Here is a 26,570-nt window from a genome sequence, read left to right on the forward strand (position 1 = left end):
TCATAAATTCGCTCATTAAATCATGAGTCATCTATTTATAAAGTTTAACTTCAAATAATTAACTGTTTTCAGTTAACTATTCTGTATTTTTAGCCTAGTGGCTTTGCGCTTCGGAACCATATGCCTGTGGAAGGAGTGTCCCAGGTTCGATTCCCGTTGTAGACGTGAGGAATTTGAGGATCTTCCTCAGGCATAGCCAAGTTAGCCGGTCTTGGGCGCGGTCAGTAGGGTTTTTTCCGCCAATTTATCTGGCGTTTTTCATCCCGCAAACCGGCCCGGTGAGTATGCGCCTCTACAGTCAAAAATATGTCCCCCCCCCCCCCCCAGCGGCAGACCAGGCAACGGGTCGGTTGGGAGTAGCACTAATAAGAAGTCGCATCTAAGTAACACGCGGACCCTGCATAGGAAGCGGGAATAACGCGTAGAAGAAGAAGTTAATTATTCTATATTTATTTATTTTATTAATATTATAATATTTGATAACGATTAATATTAATATTTACGCATAATTATTTAAATAAGTAAGTAATAAATAAATATTTATTAAGTTTTTTAATATTTTATTAGTTAATATAAATAAAATCATCAGCTGTTATTATGTATATCGCAATGTTTAAAATGCTCTTCGTAATTAATGCATTGATCTTGTTAATTAATATCATTTGAACAATTTTAACACTGTTAAATTAATTAGTTAATTATTGTTGTAATTGATAATCATATATATACACTTTTAGCTGAATAATTAATTATTAAAATAGCACTCCGTAAACTATGTTTCTCATCCGCGGCTTTCTAGATTGCTTGATCAGTCTCTAGGGATGGAGGATGAGAGTAAACCCAGCTCCCCCCCCCCCCAAAAAAAAAGTGATAAAGAATGACCCCCTACCATTTAATATAAAAATACTAAATGGTGTACTGTGTATGTAAAGAATTCTGCGAATCTAAATTGTTAACAGGAAACGACACAAATAGTTAAAATAAAAACAGGAAATGTATTGAACGATCACGTGAGTGAAATGTGGACTGACAGAGAATTAAATGGTGTCGGTGAGCACTGTGTGTACTTAGAATCATTGCAAATAGTGTGCATCTATTACGAACTGTTGTTGAGTCACGAAGCTAAACTGAAGGGGATTTTATAATAGCCATTGACCGGACTCCTGTCACGATTCCTCTCTCGAAGATCACTTCACTAATCGAAGACCACTCCAAAAGCGCCATCTTGGGAGAGAAATAAATAAAAATAATACTTACCTTCGAGAATATTTGATTTCATTTGAAGATGATGAAATCTTATATATATATAGTTTATTTAAGGAGCGTAAAGATTTATAAATTTAAATACTTTAATAATAAATTTAAATCATTAGTTTTTTTAATTCTATCTAGTTTAAAATCATTATTTATTTAAAATGTTTATGACTTTAATTATCAATATTAATTATTTATTCATATAGCAGTCAATCATTTTCTAATTATGTCTGAATAAAATATCATTGTTTCTGTATGTAAGAAAAAAGTGTACTGAAAAATAGGCGTCTTTGGACTACAAAAAAAAAAAAAAAAAAAAAAAACAATTCGACACCAGCTATCTGAATAAGGATTTGTCCATAAATTACGTAGCACTTTCATGATGTGGGATGGAGAATAAGTTAGTTTTTGTGACAGAAAGGAGGCTATTAAAATCAGAAAATTAGCTTTATGTAATTTATGGCGCAAGCAGTGAGCAAGACACGTGCTTTCACCAGAAAGAACGTGTAACGAATACCACTGTAACGAATAATTTATCTGTAACGAATACTTTATCTAATTTTCGTTTTCTATATTCCTCTCCGCTTGATGACATCGCTGCTGCAGTTAGTGACAAATATTTCTTCAGTGGTGTAGAGAAACGTATTTATGTCTGTGAGGGATATTTTCATTCGTTGATTTTCGACCGACTGCTCACTTACGTTCAGGAAAGCATACATATTTTATGTACAGACAAAAAGAATAGCTACAATGACAGAACCTTCATTCCTGTTACAAGTTTGGAACCAGCGTCTGCAAAAATTACTTTGATTCTTTCATTCTATTTTCTACTTCAAGTGAATACGGTAGCTCTAACCAAATACAAGAACGTGATTGCTTTTATTTTCAAGACATTCGGTGCTTCTTCTTTTTTTTTTTTTCATGTTTTAATATGCATTTGTAGACTCTTCTACATTTTGGAGATCCATAGGATTAAGAAATCTGGTGTCGAGTAGTTCCTGAAATGTGATGCTATACTTAATCCAAATAAACTGCTTGCTAATGTTCCCAGCAAATCATTCCGGTTCATAAAGTTGGCAGAATGCCAATAAAAATCACGTCATTTTATTAAAAACAATGCACAAATCACGTCATTTTATTAAAAACAATGCACAAATCACGTCTGTTTTAAAGCGTGAGTCTGACTAAAGACATGTCTTAAAGCTGAAACCTCAATTCTTGACAGAAAAAGAACAGAAGACAGCACGAAGTGGAGAATAAGAAGGTAAGACATCTAGAATAGCTAGAATTAGGTGTTTTTTTTTTTTTTTTTTTTTTTTTTACGAAATAACTTGCACTGCAAGGCCGTGGAGGGAGAGAGAGAGAGAGAGTATAACGAAACTGCTCGGGTTTTAGATCCGACTACATGAATGTCAAGATCGACTTCCGGGTATCAAAACACTTGAAAATCTTATACTAGCACGGTTTTATTGTGCTAAAGTGGGTCAACCCTTTGTATTACAGTTACCTTCTCGAGCAACCTGTCTGACAGCTCTATATCTTAAAATATCATTAGCAGTGTTGTTATTATCAACGATGTGGAAGGTAATTCTGTAAATAGTTCATTCACAGTACTGCAGTTTATTATCAAGAATAAAAAAAGTTTTATATCTCAAATTTTTCTCACTTTCTACGAGTGGTTCAGTGGGAAAAGTTCTGCCTAATATTTCGTTGGGAATTTCACTTAATATTTCTTCACGATTCCAAGGCAGATTTTTTTTATTTGTTTTATTTCATAAATCTTGTTATGGAAAAATCATAAGTTGATTTGGTGTCAATAAGACCTACTTGTGAGTGTACTGAACCGTTTTTAATTGGGGTCTTTGATAATTAGCTGAAAAGAAAGCCGTTGCCAGTAGATCACTATCCATGACATTAAGTACATAGTTTTTTCAGTCTCCACTTCTGTGATCATGCGCAGTTATGTCTGGGATACCGTGATTGTTATTCAAGTGGTTGTTTAAAAGTTGTTATCCTTGATCAAGTGGAGAAGGAAGGTTTAGGCAATAATCTAGCACTTGATTTTTTTTTTTTTTTTTTTTTTTTCCCTATGGTTATAAAGACTTAAGGACGAAAATTCAATAAATTCCAGACGTTGGTTCGATTAAATACAAATTTAGAACAATTAGCTAATATGGGGAATTTCAACCTTCAAAATTTGCATATAATATAATAAAATAAATAAATAAATAATAATGAATAAATAAAATAAAGAAAGAAATTATTAGATATGTGAAGAGCCAAAGGCTTCAAATCGGCGACATATAACTTGTTTAAGTTAAGGGATATTACATCCCATATAGTTTCTTAGCCGAATAAGAAACTCAAAGAGTTTCATGCCGAATATAGTAAAAACTATATATAAAGTTCGGCGATTCCAAGCGTAAGCAAATACCTGGATACTGCAGCACTGATCCCAAAGGGTAGTGCAGTGCAAGCTGGGGCAACTCGTGGTAGAGGTGGAGCGAGCTCCGATCACTATTCTTGATATTTGCCCATAATGTGAACTTAGCTCCTAGGAACTGTATTTTGTTCACATTATGAGAGGTCACTACGCAGACCGGTTTCGACCTTTATTGAGGTCTCATCAGTGAGTAGCCAGACCTAGTTAATATCAAGTCTGTAGCGAACAGAACTTGTACCCCTACTACGAGTATTGCCGTGAGGTGCTCTAATAAATTATTAGATATGTGAAGAGCCAAAGGCTTCAAATCGGCGACATATAACTTGTTTAAGTTAAGGGATATTACATCCCATAAAGAAAGAAAACATTTAAAAAAAAAATACCATCTAAAAAATATTATCACAATGACTGGAATTTGCTTTTCATCTGAATTCCAGACGATAACTTCACAATTCTTGTAATGTCGTTCAGAATTTTTATGTGTTGTTTCAGCTGCATTTGTAGTTTTTAATGTCTATAATAACTAGCACTTAGGGCATCTCTTCTCGACTGTAGAGCAGGACAGCATTGTGCCAGAGGGTAAAATGTGTACGTGTCCAGAAGACTGATATAAGGAAACACTTGAGGGGGAGGAGGGGGGAGAAGCTTATTTATTGGTAAAGAATAAACTCCATAGTGCTGTATCATTACTAACTAACCCATATTGAGCATTGCTGATTGTGGCATAATCATGGCATCACGGGTCTCAAATTTCCGTGTTCTTAAAATAAATAATAAAAACTCTTTATATGCGCCATTGTACTATTTAACACTTATTTATTTCATTATTTACTATTAGGCCGAAATGCATAAATATTTTTAGCGCTTTCGATAAGTAATCATAGGTTTAACTTTAAAAAATATAAATAAATAAATAAAACGATGATATCAGTAAATTACTTAATTCTTTTTTATGGAAATACTGGTACAGTATGATAACAATCCCTAATATCTGTTATGGTGAGATATTCTAGCAGATATCCTTGATTATTCTAGTATTTTGCATGTACTACATTTCTACATGGATAATTCCTGTACTCTGATCGATAGATAAATGAAAAAAAAATAATAATAATAATAAAATAAATAAATAAATAATACTATATAATTAGATATCGTATTTAGTGTTTGAGATCTGAGAATGGATTATTATTTTTTTTTTTTTTTTTTTAGTATGTAACCGTTTCTGGTTAGTCTGATGTTACTGATCCGATAAGTGTTTGTGCAGCAAATCTCTTTCTGACACCGTTTCTATCCTCCAATCGCGTTATAAAAATATTAAGCCACTTTATGTTAGTCATTACATGAACTTGTAAGGTTGTTTTGAATAATTTAAGAATATTAATGAATAAAATATATTGATTAATCTAGATCTTTTTTCCCCCATCGTTAAGATGTGCGTAAAGAGCCTCCGTAGCTCAGTCCGTATAGATGAAGCCCTTTAATCGGAAAGACCCAGGTTCGATTCTCGTCAGGGACATGAGGAACCTTTATCTGGTTTCTTTCGACTAAAGGTGAGTTAGCCGATCTCATAGGGGGATAGGGAGTTTTTTCACCCGGAAACTCGGGTTTTTTGTCCCCCAGAACAGCAAACCGGCCCCGTGAACGCACATGATTACAGTCATGAATACGTCCCAGCCATATGCCGATCCCGATCCCGGATAAAATTGGGGGGAACGCAATAGTGAACTACCCTGTAAAAATCTCACTAGGAATACTTTGGGGAAAATGCCTACAAAGTTACCAACGGTTGGAAAAACGACTAAAAGAGAAAATCAAACAATCAATCAATATCTTCGCGGGGGTAATATTTCTTATTTATCAAGTATTTTTTATTTAGTAAATTTCTCAAATGCTGGCGTGGTTCGCCCAGTTGTTAGAGTATCCACTCTGCAGCCAAGAGGCTGCGGGTTCGAATCCCGCCTAGGCATGCATGTTTGTGATTGTCTTCCACATTCATTCATCCAGGTATATATACACTCTTCCAAGATGGACTGGGTCACCATGGGAGAAGTAGACCCAACCCTCCCGCAATGGGAGAGGCCTTCACTCTATAGTGGGTGGAAAAGACAGGTTGATCATCATCAATTTTCTCAAATGCAAACTAGGAGGTCCATTATTACCAATATTATACCATGTTGGTTTTTCATACTCGCTCATTTTGTTTTCCCAAAATGTGGTCCGCAGCCCTATACAGGTAAAATAAACAAAATAAATGACAGAAATTTGTAACTGTGTTTGTTAAAGTTTAATAACATGTTCATACACAGAAAATATACTAAATAAACACTTAGGGCTTCCCTTGCCTAATGGATATCAGATACCAGTAAAAATTATCAGATATATTCCACTAATATTTACGTACTTACTTCAGTAAACTATGTACACATACGTGATGGCTTGAAAAATAATAATAATAAACTGCACCTAGCTATATAAAGATATTGCTCTCTTTCTTGACGAGATTTGAAAACAAACGACATAATTAAAAAAAAAATAATGTGGTAATGTATAAAACACAATATAATAGCTCATTACATTAATCTTATTTAATGATAATATGTAATGATAATAATATTTAATGATAACCTTTTCGAAGAAGGATTATATTTCTATTTTTTTCACTATGATAGTGCGACAGCTTAAGGAGCATGCAGAAGGAGTTGCCTTGATATTGCAATGCTTAAATTGATGATGACCTTGTGAGCTACCTAACTTCACTATAAGTTACTACCAATATTTTTCTCTAGTCTTTGAAAGGAACAAAGTTCGAAACCTTGCTGTCAGGTGAGTGAAATAATAATAATAATAAAGTAGTAATAAGCGAAAACGAGGTCTGCACTATGTCTCTTAATAGTTCAATACCAGGTCAACTTCTTCTGAAGTCCATTTTTCACTTTTCTTAGTTCTTTAACTGTTTACTAATAAAATTATACTTCACCTTTGCGTTTTAAATTAAAATTAGCGTTGTTTCAGTTACTGTTTATGTTCTTACGCTCACGTCTGTATCTACGTTTATTTGTATTTCATTGGTACGTGCTTGCAGATTTTCTGAAAATGCGCAGTGTGCTTGTATACCTGTATATGTATGTATTCATGCACCTGTCTTGAGCCTCTGAATACACGGCTCTATGCAAAACTGCAGATTCCCCATTGTTGCGATTATAAATGAATAACAATCATATGATTTTTTTTTTTTTTTTTTTTTTTTTTACTTAACAATTTTGTACCCCCCCTACCTTATTTGGTGAACTCATGTCATTCAGCAAGGTTGACTGCAAAACAAAATCTCAAGGCAAGTCATCTGAACAAATTACCTTGAAAATGACGTACAAGTGCTTGCCGCGCATTTAAAAAGGAGAGTTGAAACGAATAGCATGCGCGTTCGTATTTAAGTACGGGACTGTAGCGCCACCATGACAGTCAACGGTGACACCTGTGTCTGGAGTGTGTGAATAGTTCATATTTTATGCACGTTCAACTACATTTTTTTTTAGTCGTATCATGCAACAGAAATATATAAATAAAAACTTAAGGTAAGTGCAACGTTGATAACCTTAAGGTAGGATAATATATATATATATTATTAAGTTGGATATTTTATAATCATTGTACGCCTGGTGGTAAAAGTTGTAAACTAGTGTATTCTGTTTCTGCACTTGTTTTTACAATCGAAAAAACCAACATTGAATTAGCAGTCAAAGAAATCTACTTTTTGTTTTATATTAACAGAAGGTAACCGAACTTTTGCAAGGAAATCGTCAGCTAACGACCTTGTTTTTTTAATGATAATAATAATAATAAAAAAAAAACCTTTGCGCTTATAATTACACGTTGACGTTTAATGGATGAACCATGGATAATTGTATTTGACGACTCGCTTTCGGTATTAATTTGCATTGATATGTTGTGTGTGTATAAGAATGAATTTCAAAACTCGCAGTCATAAATTATTCCTTATATAAAATTTCTATAATTAAATCAAAGAGGTATGGAAATATTTATTCTAAAATCTTCAGTTTTATTTTGATTTCAAACATAATTTATTTAAATATAATTTCTTATTTTTTGCTGTTTTATGTTTCATATCTGTATAAAAAATGTTTGCCTAAAAATTTTATCGAATACAATTTGAGGAGGGGAAAAAAAAGGGGGAAGAGTTTTTTATGACTGTGAGTTCACATGAGAGGCAAATTATCTGTCTTGTGAAGTCAGTCATCCATGTTACCAGCGGCTCCTGTCTACTCAGGTTTCTTGAGATATCAGAAAAACCTTTATTATGATCCACAGGATTACTGCATTTGATAACACTTATCCGGTATGATTTAAGATATGCGTTACGTGGTATTGTTTAACTTTACGGGTGAGTAATCTACTTATTCATTGTGGTAGGAAACAAATATTCCATGACATCGTCGCTTGAGGTTAATGATTCCGTCCTTAGTTTATCACTTTTTACAAGTAAAAAAAAAAAAAAAAAAAATATGCTAAATGTTGCGTTTAATCCTGAGCTACACGATTATCCGTGTATGTACGCAATTTGAGTAAAATACAATAATGAAACCCTGGAATAGTGTTTAAAGGAATTGGTACTTAGACTACAGAGGAAGTTAGTTAAAACTGACTAAAAATTCTACCTTATAATACTTTATAATTTATAATACTCCTAATTATAATATTACGAGTATTATAAATAAGTTATATTCTTCAAAGTGAGTACTAATTTGATTGCTTGCTTCCGGATATTTTGTAGACAACTTTGTCAACTGTGATTCCTTCTCAAATTCTTAGGTATACTGGTTGACCTTTCCTTTAGTTCTTCTTGAAAACACGCCACTGACACAGTCAAGGCGATTGCGATCATTTATCTTTCCTAATTCAGTGAACGTCGTAGATCAGGGTGGTACCTTAAACTAATGGAATGAGCACAGTCATTAACTTTACTAAGAGAGAGAGGACAGTATCTATGGTTAAATTTAGAGATGCAGGATGAGAGGGAAGGAAAAAAAAAAAGAGATGGTATTAATTTTTTTTTTTTGAAAAGTTTATGAAAAAAAAAAAAAACTGAAGGTGATGTGGTCTTTTTTTTTACCACCCTAACAATCGCATCTCTGAGGCATCAAAAAATCGTTAACTATAGTAGCTGATAGTCTTAGTGTTGGCGCGCATGCTCTCATTCATTACCCATTGCCTGGTTAGATTTACTCCAAGTGAACCAGGTCTTGCAAAAGCGGCCACTAAAAGTATCTCAAAAAATTATAACTGTCTTGGTCTACCTTCTTGAAGATAATAATTAGGTTTTTATTTCGATCGAGTGACATCGCATTCGAGACAAGATATTAATATTGAAATAAAGCTAAATAGTCACTTACATGAGAGGAGAGGAGATATTTTAAAAACTTAATTTGTATTATTACTGAGTTTTCCTTTGTGTGGTATGATCAGTAGTAGTTCGACGTTATAACCGGAAATATATCCTCGTTGTAATTCATTTTAAGAATTTTTACATCAGACTGATCAAAGATGTATTTTCTCTTAATAAACTTGTAAAAAGTAAAATACTAATAAAAACTAGTTGTATAGGGCAAGAGGTGCGGGTTTTTTTCTCCTGTTTTTCAAATTTTTAATGTATATATTATACACACTAACATGCAATTTGTTGCTGTCTGTTCCATACAGGTTTCATGTATTAGCCGTTGCAGGTATTTTTACCTAATAGGCCTCCTGTAGTTCATTTAGCAACAATTGTATCTCAGAATAAGAATGTGATAAAGATTTTTTTTTTTTTTTTTTCCTGTCATGCATTGTAAGCATCAGTCATAACATGTACTGGTTACTTGGCACAAGACACACACACACACACACTGCACGTTTTACTTCAACAATCAATTCTCTTAATATTGTGTAAAATATTAATATAAAATATTAATATTGTGTAGTTGTGATCAGTTTTGATAATAAAAATTTTAATTCCTGTAAGATGACCCCAGCTGGTATAATATACAAAAAAAAAAAAAAAAAGTTGAAATTCTATTTCGAGAACGGATTAATAACCACAGAGACATTTTTTTAAAAACCCAATTATGTTTGAAGATTAGTTGCTGTCCTCTCAGATGAACAAACAGAGATAAAAGGTTCCTTGTCTGAAAGAAAAACTGAAGCAATATATCATGCAACTGTATCGCATCAAAAAAAAAAAAAGTCTCACTGATCAATATAAATAGGTACTGTAGAATTCTTTTCCACCTTTTCAAGCAGGTGTAACAGATGAAATATAATCAAGCCAGTATAAGGGCAAACGATCCTTTCAATGAATTTTCAATGATCGTTTCAGTATAAACGATCCTTTCAATGAAATTTACTGAAATTTATAAAACATCACGACACATTAATCTTATGTAATGATATTATAATTTTATATTAAGGTTTAATGAAATCTTAAATCAGAGGAAGAAGCGTTTTAACTTTTTTTTTTCTATAAAAACATTAGTCTTCTTCGGAATGCAGAAATAAATAAACAATTATAATAAAAACAAATAAAAATCAGCTCCTGTATGGGCTTTCGTGAATGAAGACATTAGTTTAAAAATCTCCTATCAAAAACTGCTCACACGAGAAACTCGAACTTGCACGCAATATACTAAGTGCAAGATTACGTTTACACATGGCGCGTTTTGTCACCACAGGGAGGGATTAAAATCACCAGCGTCAGTGAAAATTGTATTTTGGTCTTCATGTAAAGTAGTTATTGACTGATTTTAAGGAAAAATCAAATTGTTTGGAAAGTTCCCTCTGCAAAGTCTTAAATATTAAGTTTAATCAAAATCGATTCATCCGTTATCGATTTTTTTTTTTTTTTTTTTTTTTTTTTTTAATGCAGGCGGACGGCCTGATAACGAAGTTAGAGGGTGTTGTTCGCATGCGAACCCACCTAAAAATGATTGAGTACAATATATGGAGTTGTTGGAATTTATGAATATAGCTAGTTCGACAGTTTGTAAAAGAGTGTGTGTGTGTGTGTGTGTGTGTAACCAGCGTTTATTTTTAACTTTATTTTTAACTGAGAAATACATGTGTAGAAATTTTAATTTTTCTTTATTCACGTCAGTTTTTTCAATAATTATACCTTCAAACTTTTTATTTGTATTGTAATTAAAAACATATAGATACTTTTTGTTTATGTAAATAAAAATTCACATTTTTAGTCTGATATATCGAGGGCACTGTCCTCAAGCTATCGTGATCAAGATTCATGAATAGTGACTGGTCATCTCAGGGATGGATTTTAAGCCAAGTGCTGTAGAGTCATACTATGTTTAATGAATCATTACGGACATCGATTTCAACCTGTGTGACTTTGGTTCGGAGTTGAATGTTATTTGTCCTCCGTTATATATGCCAAATACCTCCCATTTTGTGCGTCAGACGTATTTAACAGGACATAGGTAACCATATTTAAAGCGTTAAATCCAATTATGTTGTGGCATCGCTCAATGCTACAACATAACAGCAAAAAATGTCAAACAGCTGTCTCCGCAAGCTGCAGTCAACCTCCTGCTTTATCATGCTTATTTTTTTACATGAAGATATTTTTTTAAGAGACAGATGTTAACAAAACTTACAGGACATACTAATCCTGTTTCCTTCCTTCTGCACTTTAAATAGAGACTACCGATGAGCAGGTGGAAAGATTATCCAATGGTACAATAATGCAAGAAGAACAGTTACTATTTCTTGTGCATTACGGATGAGTTGTTTTGATCTGCAAATAAGCCTTACTTAGCTAGTTGAAGATGGTAGAAACATTCCCTTATCTTAAAGACTAACAGGGCAGCATGTTTCTTTTACGTTATTGAAGTTGGACAGATAGAAATGGTGATTCTCTGGTTTAGCGTCTTAATGTATGGATAATTTCAGTTCTAGGTAACTGCTAGAGATGTTAACGGTCACTGGCATTATAGTGTTACTTTTAAATTGAAAACAATCCTTGGAAAAAGCCTTTTCAAAGTGGCGCTTGGACGGCACTTACAAGTAACATAAATTAGAACACACACACATAGAGATTATCTCGTTTCTTTTGAGAAGGGTGAGACAATTGCACAACTCATGGATATCCACTCTGATACTAAATATAAGTTCTTTCGATTAACCTATGGATTAGAGAGAGCGAGATCCATAGTAAACCACTGGAATTTATGTTCCTCGTTGTGATATTGAGTGACTGGAGACCAAACTTAAAGAACCTAAAACATTATCAACAGTGACGATTTGAAGAATTTTTTTTAAATTTTAGATTTCCATGGCCGCATAAATCGCAAGCTTGAAGAAGGAAGTGAATTCATTTTAATTATATCTGATAATAGAGCCATGAAGTGTCTCCCGCTTCAAAAGAGAATTAAAAAAAATGCATTATGTCGACAGCTCTGAACAGGAACGTTCATTAAATGATACGAACAACTTTTGCAGAGGTGAAAATTAGGAAATTGAATATTTTTTTAAAAGCATGATGACTCGTATAATAATTGGAGGAAAGACATCTTTGTTATTTGGAGTGTTTATTTAATCTCTGTGAAATCTTCTCGCACTGTTTGGAACTTTCTTTGATTAAAGAACTAGCATACGCTCGTTTGGAGCTTTTATCTAACTAAAGCATGTCTGGTTTTATGTATACATCTAAGTATGGATTGTATGATACTTAAATGCTGCTGTAAGATCGAGAGTTTTTGATATAGTAAGCATTACCTACTGTAAATGTTCATTCCTAAATTACTCAATTCTGTTTTTACTGAGTTTTAGATCCCTCCCTTCTGTTACAGAGTGTCGCTACCCTCCAAAAGGTTGCATAATTGATACCTTTCCTGTTTCGCAAAAAATCTATCATGAAGTAACTCCAACTCCAAAAAGAGAAAAAAAAAAAATCTGTATTGTTACTTTAATACTATGGTTTGTTCCATAAAATTAAGAAGAATCTACTGAGGAAGAAGTCAAGGATTTTTTTTAATCTGTCCACAGACGTTTTTTATTGTCTTCCAAAGAATACAATAACAATATATGCTTGAGGTATAAGGCTCATTGTATACCTGTGGTTCATCAAATATTATATAGCCCATATTGTATATGGGCTAAAGGATATTCCAGTTTTTGATCATTATCAGTGTTTTAGAATAAGAAATTTTACAAATATCTGATCATTTTAAACTACCATCTTTTAAGGAATAAGAATCTTAAAAGCCTAGACATAAATTCACGAAAAATACACTTCACTCGATACTGCCAGGAGTCAAATTAAGCTTTAATCTTTTAATATTAAACATTTATTTATTAAATAACACAAATGAAGATTTTATTTTCAATAGATTACACTGGTTATTTCAAGCATATAGCGTCACGTGTTCAGATAATATGCATAAACATAAAAATATTTTTCCGAGAGAGAGAGAGAGAGAGAGAGCGCATTTTATATCGCGCAACATTTTTTAATACTCCTCCCTCCTCTGAAACTCCACCTCTTCCCCTCCCTGCTGTCACAAAGCAGAAACCTTCCCTTCTCTTAAGTGCTTAACCTAATTTACGGACGATCCCTAAAGTTTCTTAATTATGGTTTTTTTAATTTATTTAGATAATGGAGATGAGATGACGACCTTCGCTATGCCTTTAAAAAAGGGATCGTCCGTAAATTAGGTTAAGCACTTGATGAACATAATAAATTTTCATACAACCAGAAGATCCTCCAGTTAAACAGAGTTCTCCTACCTCTGTTTTTATCAGTGAAAAGTCAGCCGCTAGAGTAAACCCACTCAGCATCCGCAGACCTGAAGATATACACACCACTGTAAGAAACATCAATGGCAAAGAAATGGAATTGCAGAAGAATTAGAGAAGTTCCACTTCGATGTAAGCATAAGATAAAGATGACTAAAACAGTGGAGGTTCTGCTAAATAATAAGTATAATATGTTATATTCGGGCAATAGTGATCAGGGAAAGAAAGGAGCAACTATGGCATTCAACACTAAATACGAACTTCTTGATCTGCATTCAATTGCAAGTAGAATGATATGTGGAAGGGGAGGTAAATTTCGAAAATTAAAATTGATTTGCGCCTCTAGTATGAGATGGTCTATGAAGGAATAAATGGAGAAATTTTTTGAATCTAGAAAAGGCAACTACGACAAAAAAGAAAAAGTGTTTTGAGAAAATTTGGAGCAAGGAACAAATCTAATAATAATGGATTTCACGACACGTTCTAGTGGTTACAAACCTCATGTCCCAACAAAAGACATGCATAAATTCACATGGAGAGAAGACCCAACAAATAAGACAAACGTTATTACTATGAGAGTGATGTCTTCACTCTGGTTCAAGATACCGCAGTATTCAGGATTTGAAATAGAAAATGATCACCATTTAGTTTAGAGCAAAATAAAAATTAAAATCATATGTTAAAAAGAAAATTATATAAAAAAGTTTTGATTCTTTAAAAAAAAAAAAAAAAAGTCGAGTACCTGATGGAAATGGGGAGAGGAACTATAAACTCAATAGAAAAATATTATTGGGGAAAACATTCATACAAAGAATCAAACGTTAGGATGTCTTTGTTAAACTCTGATAAATAAATAAATGATTCAAACAAGGCGGAATGTTTAGAAGTCGTCTGCAAGGATAGAAAAATCCCAACTTTCATAGTGGGCACCAGAAGGGCACCTCTCTGCTTTTCCAGGACTGAAACAGTCCTGGAAAAGCAGAAAGCATATCGAAACTTCCTAACAAGTAAGTCAGCAGAATTACTGAAAGAATACAGAGAAAAATATAAGAAAGTTAAGTGGTGTGAAAAGTAGCTAAATAAGTAAAGGAAAGAAAATATAAAAGAAAAATATCAGGAAGGTGGCAAAATGTTATGAAGACTGTTGTGAGAAAAAAAACAAAAAAAAAACTTAGAAATAGAGAAAAGAAGGCTGTAAAAGAATTCAAATAATCTTTATATAAAAACTGAAAATAAAGATATTTTGGATGTCTAAAGAAATTACTTTGTTAAATGGAAGAACCAGTGACAGAATACTTGTAGAAAATTTACACAATCAGGAGAAATAAACAGAAATATTTGAAGTAGAAAGACCTATCAGGTATCTGAAATGTGGAAGAGTAGCTGTAGTATGTGATATTCAACAATAAATATTGAAATGGAGGTATATAAAAGTTTCGCTGTGATTGCTCTGCATAATTCAGAAAGCAGGGTCTGAAGGTCTAATCCCGGATGATTGCAACAGAGCTCTTAGCACTCCTTTATTTTTATTTGGTGTGGCTCTTACCCACGAAAGGTTGACGTAATTTTATAGTTACCTTCGTACCACGGGTGAGCTAAGGATGTATTTATTCCTATTTTTATTTAATTATATATTTTTTTGCATTTTTATTTATTTTTACCTGGTCTGGAACCTTGCTCTAACTTATTACTTCTTCAGGCCTCCAGTAAGCGGACGGTGGTCTCGCACCTGACGATGAAATCCATTTCTTACCTAAAGACAATCACAAACAACCATGTCCACTCACGGCAGTATTCGAACCCGCAGTCTGTTGGTCGGAGAGCGGATACGCTAATTATTCTGCTAACCAGGCTGCCGATCTGTAAGGAGGGAAATAAAATCGAATTTTATATTTCAGAAGAATTTACCTTCTGACTATTATTTCAGCTAACAATTATGCAAACATACTTGAGAAGGGGGCTAGGAAAAAGTGAGGAAGAGGAATTTAGTTAAAAAAACCAGCTGGTTTCAGGGCAAATAAGGTTTGCCGTGATCAGATCAGATTTGCATTTTAGCACAGATCGAAAACACTATGAAACTATAAGAAAGATCGCTCAGTTAAGTTCTGTATAGCTGGAAAAGCAAACAAGGTAGGAAGTACAAACCTGTTTTCAAAACGCTACAGATATACGGAGTAAATGGCATATTATAACAGATCAACAACATAGTCTGTGTTTGTCAGTAGTTAGAACTGTACAAAAAAGACTGTTGGATGTAAAACCAGATGCAAGACAAGAATGCACACTAGAATGTTCACTTTTATTTATATGGATCAGATTATGAAGAAGAGTGGTGTCTAACTTGATATCAAAATCGAACATATTCAACTTACTTCTGTATTTTATGCACATGATGTTATATTCCTCAATAAATCCTGTACAAGTCTCTAGGATTCCTTAACTAAATTGAATAACTGCTGTAACAAATTTGGTTTCAAAATGTGCAATAAAAATATAACTATGAAAATAGGCAGGAACACAGATTGTGTTCCTGCCTATTTTCATTCCTTTTGCATTCTCAATGGAGAAATACATGTAAAACATTTTGGCTATTTAAGCACAATTTTTAGTAAAAGATAGCACATTAAATATTGAAATAGACTATAATAAGCAGGGCCTGGTATAGTAGGGAGCCAGCCGAATACATTTATATAAATAAAAGAAATTATCCAAAACACTAAAACGAGCGGCGATATACAAAACAGTATTCAAACCTATTTTAACTTATGGATCTCAGAGCTGGATTTGAAATAAAGCAGATTCAAAGATTGGAGAGAGATTAATTATGAGAGTTCTGAGAAAAATTAGGGAAGCGAATAGATGACATCAATGACATAATCTAAAAATGAAGATATCCAGAAGAAGGAACTTGACATTTTCAGAATTCAAGAATATGAGAAAAGAGAAGAGCTAATCTAAGATGGTCTTCTTCTTCTTTTAATCCTTTTATAGCCCATTCTGGCTATAGGTGTCTCCCAATTCCATCTGTTTCTATCCTGAGCTTATTGGTGCCAAAGAGTTCCAATTATTTTTCTTATATCATCTGACTATTTAAGATGGTATAGCCACTTAAATAAAATAGGTGAGGAAAAGTCATCACAACAGGTGTTTAATGCCAAAATTGTAGGGGGGGGGGGAATAGGACACGGGAGAAGGCCAAGAGCTAGGTGGATTGATGGATTCAAAAGTGCCCCAGACGATTAAAATACAAAATCCGACAATATTAGAGTGCTAACAAGTGGCAGATTGATTTAAGGAAAATTGTTGATGTGAGGTTAATAATGTGAATTTAACGCCATGCAATACTCTTAGTATTAGTATACTGTACAACATTAGGGATGTCATTACAAGTATAATGGTGATATTTCAATGATCTACAGAGTTTTAAAGGTTGTGTTAGTTTGATATCACTATGAAACTTTTCTGAGATTTCTGGCAACCAGCAATTTAATAATCGGATATTACCTTAATCCTGAACACATGATGGATAAATGAAAGTTTACTGAACAAAACGCTTTTTTTTTTTTCAGTTTAAAGTGGTTATTGTTTTATATTATTATTAATTTGCCTGGTATTTCATTTGAATTATGATTCTTATGTAAGGATCTATATAAGTAAGGAATTATATGTAACTCTTATGTAAGGAATTTAGCATCGCATTGTTCGTTTCTCGGAATGTTGCCATTTGGTTTTTCCTCTGTGAATGTCCATTTTCCCGAACCGACTATAACAAGTACATAAGATATAAGAGAAAGTTTCGATGAGACTCAGTTCGCTAATCCTCAATTAAATACGAAATGATGTCCCTAGACTGACGGAAGCACTTGTGTAGACATTGTAATGCCAATGTAATGTTAAGGACAGCACTTAGACACAACTTTTGCTGCATCATCAACAAAGAGCCTGGTCAGTTATCAGAAGAAGAAGAAAAAAAGCAGTAATAATCCATTCATTGATATCTATCATGTCCTTTTGAACTCTGTTGTTTATTTTCACGACTTACCAGTGCCGAACAGAATAACGCACCAGCTTAAGTCAGTCATAAGAATATCCTGGGATTATCATCTCCGCAAGTACTTTTGCTTTAATAAGCACCCCTCTTGCATGCTCGAGTGCAATCCAGTGCACCAGTGGGTGAACCGTGTTCCACTGAGTCAGAGGTAAGTTGACGTCATCGCCACATGTCACACTGTGACTAGACCAATACGACGTTGTCGTTATTGATTTGGATGGCTCCAAGCAAAGGCCACCTGCAATACTAAGGATTCCTTTCATAGCGTCCTACCAATTCTAAGCGATTATCGTTTAGAAAGTCATTAATGGATAACGGTTCAGTGTCTTTTATCTAGTTCGAACTTAAATGACTTTGTGCTGATGTGGAAATGTTTAATGAGACATTAAACACAGAAGAGAGTAAATCTGATAAACGCAGATAAGAGTAAACCCTGATGCAAGTTTAACTAGCATAATACTGATCTAGATTAATGACGAGTTTGATATCCCTATAAAGGACATTCATAAGGGATTAAGGTACCAACAGTTCTTTAAAATAAATAACATAAATAATTATTTTATGTTCTCCAATGGGAGCATTCAGGAATCCTTTAAGTTTGGAAACTAGTAGACAGCATGTCTCTACTCGTGATCATTGATATCAATTCGATTCATTTCCAAACGTTTTGCATACGAGTAGGCGAGGGCCTCGTATCGTGTTCCTAATCCTCACTGATGTTATCGTGTGAGTTTTATGGCCGATTTTTACTGAGTTTAAGAATTCAAAAACCTCCGTTTCTATATGGATAAAAGGCTTAGAAAAAATCCCTTTTAGTCGACGATAAGAATTAAAGTTATCTTGTTTTCAGCCGATCTAGCATCATGAAAATTATAATGATAGTACGCAAGCAGCAGCAGTGTGTTTTATATCATTAACATTTAAACAATATAAAGATCTTTTCTTGGATATAGTACGACCTCATATTATGGGATCATATGTTCAGTTTTCCACTGACGAACCGTGGAAAAACCCACAGTTTTCCAGTGGCAAAGCAAATGATGGGGCACTGAGATTGCAAACTCATTCTTTAACGAGCAACTATCAGATTATGCAGTTAATGCTCTCTGAAAGATCTGATAAAACTAGTTAGTAGATAATAGGCTTATGGAAGGATGTAGCTTGGAAGGTCCACGCCTTTCTCCACCGTACTAAATATACGATGGATTCACAACCTTTCGCTGGTGAGATTCACATAAAAAAAAAAAATGGTTGTAAACCATTGATTGTAAAAATGGTTGTAAAAAATGACTGAATGATTAATAATAATCATTCAGTCTCCATGGCGCAATTGGAAGAACAATGGTGCCCTTTGGTTTTAACGACTCGGATCCAAATCCCATTTTAGAACGCAAGCAACCAATTCACTCCAGTTGCTCTTACTCTTTCAATTCGTTTGTGTCCATTTTCTGAAGATGGTTACTGTTCGTTCAGCACTGGCATGAATAATTTCCCAACTTCATTCTTTTTTAAATCGGTTAGGATACATGCGACCATAAGTTACCATCCTTTCGCAGTTCATCTCAAAACATCAAGATGAATATTCGTTCTTTTTTGCTTATTTCCTCTATTGCTCTACTGTAGAACACCTCTTGTTATGCATTTCGTAGAGCAGCACAATCTACAGCTCTTCTTGCGTCCAATTCTTCTCAACTTTCTGCCCATCCATAATAAAAACTGCATGATATCTGTAGTACTCAAGTGCAATGTCGTGTGTGAAATTATTATTAAAAAAGAATCTCTGTAGTTCAATAGACTGTGCTTTTATACTGTGTAAGCATTTTCAACTTAAAATGAATTCGGCCTGGAAGTATTTTTTCTGCTGGAAATTTAGGATTTTCTTCCTCAGAGCAAACAAGGCTCTAAATACACAATTGATAGAGATACATAGCAGACTATATACATAAATAGGAATAACCTTCCTGTTGGAGCATCGATTAGATTTATATGAAACAGTTATTTAGCCATGGCAGATCATTGAGCCTAAACAAGAGGGCTGAAAATGAAGATAAGAAGTAATTCAAATATTTTGGTTTTCATTTAAGTTACTGTTACTGCAACCTACTACAAGCAACCCTAATACCATTTAAAAAGAAAAAAACTAATTCTATTGTTTTTCGAGCAAAAATATTTCAGTACCTGAAATGTTATATACATTTCTATTAACTAAAAATCTCAAAATAAGTATATCATTGGAAGAAGAAAGAACTTATTTGTTCCAGGAGACCGAGTTAAGATGGTTGTAATTACGAAGGAAGAAATTCACCCTATTACTGTAGGTCGTTGTATTATGTCTGCTAATTGCGTATTCTTCAGGTTGATGTAACAGACCTTCTTATAAAGGTCTGTAAAATCACCTTCAGTTGAAACTTTTTTATAAAGGATGTTCAGAGATTATGCTACGAGACTGAACATTGTAAAAGCCAGAATAGATGCTATAAGGGATGAAGAGATATTTATTATTATTTTTTTAAGCGACAACAAGAAAAAAAATGGAACAATGAATATGTTATACTGCTTCTGACTAGCAAATAGACAGCATTCAGACGGCTATGAACTGTAAGTCTGGATCTTACTGTATCTACTACCTAAATTTCTTTAGGTAGGAGATACTTTTCATTACTCTGCTCATTGGAGATCCGAAATGGCTTGAAAAAGTTCCATGTTTGGTATCCATTTGATCTAACTGTAGGTCCACTCGCTGTACTGAATTTGTTGTTGTCGAGAACCTTTCGAAACTAGAAATGCCATAACAAATGTCGTATATTAAATAGTCATGTTCAACTTTAGACAGTGAAGGCTTCCTACTTAAGCAAAGTTCTTTTTAGTTATTAGCATAATTAATCCGTCATTAGAAAAGTTTTCATCACCACATTAAAGAACGAAAAGACTGTAATAAAGGTAGCAATGACGGTTGCTATTGCTTCTTGATCATACGTAGGTATCACGTTCTCAATCTTTACGTAATATTTTGATATTACGTAATATTTATGATAAATTTTCTAATACTAGATTAATATCTGTTTAAAATATAAGGCAATAGTATCTCACTATCGGACCGCCCTCTAGTGGAAAGCAGAAAAAGTAAACGAATTCCGAAACTCTTAGTGTTCCAGAAATAGTTTAATTTGTATAGCATGGATATGCTTTGTACAACTTAATCGATGCTATCTAATAACAAATATTTCGACAGAGTAATTAAAATATGGAACAAAGAAAATCCCGAAGCATTTATACAAAACGTGTACATGTTTTATATCACAATTTCTTATGTAGGTGATCAAAATTAAAGTATCCCTGTTTAAGGCCTTGTGGAGCGTCATCCAAATACTGCCAAACTTTCTGCAATTCTTGATAATGCAGAAAGATCAGAGTAGAAAGGTTGGATTGAATGTTGATCGCAAATTAAAAATAGCATAATCATAAAGAATTACCTAGATTTTCTCTGTGGTTTTCAATGCCATTATTAAGCTTCATCGGAAACCGTTTCAAAGGGAAGTTTTTGGGTCTGGCAAATATTGATATGCAGCAAAATATAAACTGAGTTTGCGAAATTTAGTAGAGCATGCGCAACATGAACATGAACGATAAGTTAACAATATAAACTAATTGTTTCCATTGTATACATTTGACATTCATTTACAATAGCGACAATAATATTGCCTGAAGTCTTGGAATTTAAACGAATTATAACATTTTCATTTTCACAGGTAGGAACTCGATACGAGTTCTTATTTCTTTTTAGCAGCGAATGACTTTCGTCTGCGTGAAATAACAGGAATCGGAATCAGTAACGCATTCAAGGTTTAATCTTGGGGGGGGGGGAGAAGTAGACGATTTGAGAATACATACTACTCATCGCATACGACCTATGACTGAGCATCTGCAATGATTGCTAATTCATAAGTAGTATAGAAATAGAAGACATGACACAACATAAATAAAAAATAATGAATTTTATTAATTAGGAAGAGATTTTTGGAAAATTTTCTAGTGTTTTTTCCTTTTTCTTTGGGGGAAAGGGCTCCTTGGCCCCCCTCTGGGTGCGCCACTGATCGGAATCCATCATTCTATGTGATTACCTCTCCAAATCAGCTTTGGACACCAAAGAAGTGAGAACTTTCGATTGCTATTTTTCCCCTTAATTTATTTTTCTTATTGTCTTTCTTTTTTTTTAAATTGCAGTCTGCTTATGTTTTCCGATATTCCTTTGCACATCTTAGTCGTATTGCTTTTCTTTTCTTTAATCGAACAGTCGGATGACTGAGTTATTTTCTGCTTGTCATAGCCTATTCGAGACAGTTCGAATATACTCCATTCCAATCCTCGCTTGTATCGTGTAATTGTTCAATTGTATCACGTCCATAGAAGCCCTTTCAATCCAGCTGACCTCTCATCTGCCTCTCACATCGACCAGTTGCTTCCGGTTCCATTTCCGACGTTGACTTGATATATTTCTGGTTATCTGATCATTCTCAGTAGCCGTACACCAAAGAAACTGCATGTGGCCATATTTGCTGCAAAACGGTTTCCAAGGATACTCATCCATCTGGCTGCATTTATTGTTTGTCGGTTGCAAAGTCATATAGACCCTCTGCTTTGTTCATTTTCTCTCTCTCTCTGACACACACACACACCTGAACGCCGATACTATCTTCAGGAAGTAATCTGTCGTTTATTTATAGCTGGTATTTGCCGTGTGTCATCAATTACGTATTACTGGTGTTTTTAAAGTTTGCATTTCAATATTTGTAGTATTTTAATGCTGAGCAAGTTTTATATTATAGAGAAAATGGTGTCATTTCAGCATCCGATTTCGTAAGAATTACCAGAAATTATATAAATTTTTATTTAATTTTGAAAGTAGACATTAAAAATAAATAAGTTCATATTTATAAGCGACATGGGCATTTAACTTTCCAAATACTTTCTTTCAGCATCTACATTTTTACAAAGAATAAAATAAGTCTAGTTAAAAATTCATTCTCTACACTTTCAACTTCACAAATGCTTCATAAAAAAAATCTTTTTAAAATATCAAGTGAATAAATTGTACTATCATAGTAAATAAATTACTATTGGTGACATAACTTGCTAGCTAACATCTTTATTTTCATGGTCACTGAAGCTGAAGGATTCCTGTGCATCTAGCAAATCGTTGTTACACAAAGATTGTTAAACACTTCCTAAATAGTTGAACATCAAGGACTGATTTTTATCGAGGCGAGCGAAGTTGTGTCACCCGTCAAACGAGGTATTGATATCACCACCTTAAAGCTGATCATGCATACAAAGCAGTTCTCTGGTTGAACCAAACAGGAAGTTTCTTTCACCGGTTATTGTCGCCAAGTTTTATTGCTGCCTAGCGCAAACAAAACGGGATCGATTTCCGCCTCCGGGAGGGTGGGGCTCGCATGGATTTTTTTTTTTTCTTTCTTTCCTTAGAAAGTTTTGCTCGACTGAAGCTAGTCTTGAACAAAAATAAGACAGACTTCTCAGTCACGCCACAGATCGGTTGATTAAGTGAAGTTGACTTGTGTACAATGCGCCACTTCAAGATGGAAGCTTTTAAAAATGCATTTCTCTTCAAGAAAAACGAAAACGATTTAAATCCCAAAAAAAACCTAGGATAAGAGAGGTGAGGGACCTATGATGTCTCGAAATGAAGGCATTTTCCCTGGTACATGTATATATTTACAGATCGTTTACAAGGAAAAATCATACTAAAAGATGAATTAGTTTCAATGCAAAACATATGTTAATATTAAAATCTATGAAGCCCTCCAGGACAAGCGAATAAGAAATTTGTGATTATCAGAAAGCAGAGATTAAATCCCTTTACACTACATTGTTTGAAAATCTGATGATTAAATATTATATTTTTTCAGAACTTGATCGGGTATCCTAGGGAACAAGTAATTTGCTATTTAATAGTGCATTCCTTCTCAATATTTAATTAAAGAACACATACACGCACATGGGTGTAAAAGGATGCACACTGATGAGCGATTGTAATGTAATTGCAAGCCATGAACGACTGGAAACCAATCGTACATTAGTACCGGATGAGTTAAGATTTTTTATTTGCATTATTTTTACATTCTTTTTTTTACATAATCTAGAAATCCTGCTTTAGGAGACCAAACATGTTTTTTTACTAAATCATTTCAGGCTTCCAACAAGCAGAGAGGTAGTTCTCATAATGAAGGTATCCCAGTATTGTAATTTTCAGTGAAATGTATGACGTCATGTTGTACTATAAACTAGGAAGAGAGTGCATTCAGACTCATGACTGACCTCAGACTTCACTGTCAACCAGCCAACCAAGCAGAAATATCACAGAGGAGCCAACTTGCAAAACTAATCGAAACCGTTGCGGGAAGTGTTGCAAAACACGTATCAATATTTTGGACGGTTGCACAATTTTACACAACATACCTATCCGTCAGTCGAGGCACTTGAAATACTCTAATGACATCATTTAGCTGATAAAAGATACACAAGAATGGATAAAATACAATCAGTATTGCATTCCTTATACATGCAGTTTAATCCTGAAAAAAAACTCTAATTTAAACCACTAATAAGCAAATAACATCACCGTCTTTGGTTATTCAATTATTTATATTAAACAGCCATCATATGTACTCGTAAAGTATAACGGAAATTTAAGGCGATGCATTCTACGAGCCGTGACGATAATGACGTTTATATAAGAGAGAAGAAGAGTAGAATATTAATGTTACCATGAAAATAGAAATATGCAAATAGGTACATAATCTCGAGCACAGCTTAACGAATTATTTAATATTATGCTGTATATTTTAACCCTGTTATTAATCATAGAATTTGATATCTACAATTAATTAAAAATTCAAGAAATCAAATAATAAAGATAATTTGTCTGTAAAATTTTTATTCGGTTATATCTTCGTAGTCCAAGTTGAATTACCTTTTCAAGAAATTAGTATGTTATGTTACGATAATAATTATGACTCTTTACGCGAATGAAATTGGCATGGTTCCTCATAATGATTAACACAGAAGTTGCCAAAGTTGGGCTTCTCTTCCTCCTTTTAGGAACGAGTGGCTTTCTGGGATGTTGGAAGCTCCTGCTGTTGATATGAAACTTCCTTTGTTTCCTTTTTTAATGACAGATGGAGAAGCAATTTTAAAATACTTTGCTTAGTTGTCACAGAGCCGTTGTAGTAAATATACAATTTTATAATCAAATTTAAAATTGGTTAATAATAACACCGTACAAGAAGCCAACTCTTTGCAGTAAGGCTTGCTATTTGAAAATGTTTATATTAAGCACAGTACCGTCGACAGGGTATAGCATAGAGGCAGCCTGCCTCACGGTGCGTCTTAATAAGGGCGCTCGTTCAGCCATATTGCGGTAGGCGCCTTCGCTACGCTAACAAAAAGTGCGGAAAGGAGTTTCTCCAAGTTTAAACTGATTAAAAATTATTTGCGAACAGCAGTGACCCAAGAAAGATTGGTTGGTCTAGCAACTATATCGATAGAGGCGGACATAGCTTATAATTGAAATTTAGAAGCTCTTATAAACAGTTTTATTGTGCGATATCCCCGTAGAGCAAACATTTAATTAATATTATTTTGTAATCATTTTGCATTAATGTTTCTCTTGTAATAAAAACAAAATAGTAATTGTGGATTTTGTTATATTTTTATCTTATAATCAATCCGGGTCGATATTTAATTGGTTACTTCAGGGCGCGATCGAATCTGGAGACGACCCTGATTAAACATTATATTACAAAAAATAAATATGCACATTTTGATGGCAAAACTATTTATTTGTACGTGTTCTGAAAGGGAGAGTAAAATTTCTAAAATATTTATTTTAAGGGATAAAAAGCTTAGAACCCCTTAGTTAACTGGAACCTCTTAGCGTTTTTCAATTTGATGGGTAGCTGTTATACAGGAATAGGCTTTATGTGTAACCAAATTCCTAACTATCCGATATGAGTCCTATCATTCTTTCTTTCTTTATGCATACCATCTCCACGGAAACAGCTCGACGAAGTTTCCTATTTTTGGTATCACTATGTTTCTTTATCTCTTCAACATGAAAATCTTTCTCAGTTATGAAACTTGGACTGACATAGTAATATTAAACTAGACTATATCCCAAAAAGCATTATTTAAAATGTTTTTTATACTATAAAATCATTTGTTTTTTGAATTTCAAACGATAAAAAAGCTATTATGTGATTGTTTTGTTATTCTGATGATGGAATTGTGTATTAATAGTCAGAACTAATTATGAAATTTACCCACTATTAATGATCCGTAAATATTAACTAATGCACGGTACTGTCATAAAAAAATAACATCATAACTTCTATACAGCAGAAGCATTATGTGAAGCATGATATTCTGGCTGTTCATGCTTTAACAATATAAATGTATGAATCCATACGAATATTCCTCAATAACCTTCAAGCTGGTTAATGAGCTGTATAAATCCCATAACATGACCGGGTAGCACTCTGTAAATTTGTCGTGTGAGTTTCCCTATTGAGGGTATTTTATTTTTTTAATTTCCGATTACCGAAATCAAAAATTAAAAAGTAATTCTATCAATGGCGAATTGTTTGCAACCGAAGGAAACAGCATCAATCAATAAGAGATGAACTACTTAGGTCCATCGTATCGTCCTTCACCACAATGCGTCGTTACTTAATCCCATTGTACGAACACAAGGTTATTAATTGTGTTCTCCCCTTAACTTCTTGTATCAAGAGAGACTTTTCCCAAGTTTCTCTGTCTAGAAACAAAGAAATACATTTAACTTTGCAAAGATGTGTTGCCAGAATTTCCTACACATCAATATTTCATTTTCTTAAAGACATACCTAATCAAAATATCTTTTATGAAGTTAGTATTTTTCTCTCTATTTCTCAAATCTCTCACATATGCATAATATTTTCACTTAATTTTTTCGCTTTAAGCGAT

General features: G+C 33.6%; 1 long non-coding RNA gene across 2 annotated transcripts in view; it reads right to left on the reverse strand.

Moving 5' to 3' along the window:
• Window positions 1-866: 866 nt before the first annotated feature.
• The window catches only part of LOC150104159 (uncharacterized), a 65,467-nt gene continuing 39,763 nt past the window's right edge, over window positions 867-26,570 (reverse strand). The window contains exons 2-3 of one of the 2 annotated variants that reach the window (XR_016548732.1): window positions 15,160-15,358; window positions 867-1,224 (exon numbers count right to left, since the gene is read on the reverse strand). This is a non-coding gene — a long non-coding RNA (uncharacterized LOC150104159). Of the gene's footprint in view, window positions 1,225-5,627; window positions 5,926-15,159; window positions 15,359-26,570 lie in introns of those variants that run through there. The other variant, XR_016548731.1, reaches the window with a different exon arrangement.

Source organism: Typopeltis vanoorti, chromosome 8, assembly GCF_054136105.1.
Source record: "Typopeltis vanoorti isolate ZY-2024b chromosome 8, IOZ_Tvanoo_1.0, whole genome shotgun sequence".
NCBI classification, from domain to species: domain Eukaryota; kingdom Metazoa; phylum Arthropoda; class Arachnida; order Uropygi; family Thelyphonidae; genus Typopeltis; species Typopeltis vanoorti.